This window comes from Acyrthosiphon pisum, chromosome A2 (assembly GCF_005508785.2).
Source record: "Acyrthosiphon pisum isolate AL4f chromosome A2, pea_aphid_22Mar2018_4r6ur, whole genome shotgun sequence".
Lineage (NCBI taxonomy): Eukaryota > Metazoa > Arthropoda > Insecta > Hemiptera > Aphididae > Acyrthosiphon > Acyrthosiphon pisum.
Genome location: NC_042495.1, coordinates 90,283,353 through 90,284,248, shown reverse-complemented (window position 1 = coordinate 90,284,248; position 896 = coordinate 90,283,353).

Sequence of the window (896 nt, the reverse complement as noted above, 5' to 3'; positions counted from 1 at the left end):
TGGTAATTGGTTGACAATCTAACTAAATTTGTTAAACTGTAAAGCGTCTAAGACAGTACAGTCCCACTGTAGTTGTAAATCAACTGAAGGGTTTCGCTCTAAAACTATGGACTATCCAAGAGAATCATTACGGATAGAGGTACATCATTCCAGTCAGAGCAATTCAGGCAGTACTGCAAGGCTAACGGGATCCAGCACCACCCAGTAGCTGTACGACACCCACGTGCCATCGGGCAAGTAGAGCGAGCTAACTCCACTGTGCTAGCAGCAATATCGACTAGCATGAAAACCGAAGCAACCTGGGATAAACTGGCTGAACTAGAGTTGGTGTTGAACACTTCAATAAACCAGACTACTGGAGTTAATCCTTTTTATGCATTATATCGATTTGATGCAGTGATTCGAGATGGCCTACTGGACACACTCACTACATTAACCCCCGCATACCAACAACCGGCAGAAATTCAGCAACAGATACGCCAAAACATAGCAGAAAAGCAGGCCCAGTGCAAGGCACGGCATGACCAACACCGAAAAAACCAAACCTTAAGTATAGGGGACATTGTCTGTCTACGACCGATACCGGTAACTCAACAAAGTTGCAGCCCAAGTATCGAGGACTCATGATTGTGACTGCTGTATGTGCCGGCGACACCTATACGATTGCAGACTTACACCATGAGAGAAAACAATTATATGCTACTACTGCACACATTAGCGCTCTGAAGCGCTTCGCTTCGGACCAGGGAGATGACAGCGAGACAGATCAATCCGATCAAGAGAGGCAAGATAGTGACGGTACGTAAAAGCGAGCAGTAACCATACCGAGAGCTGAACCAGGGAGGTCAGACTCTTTGGCACCATCTGCAGCGGACACTAACTCTAGTCACAGGATC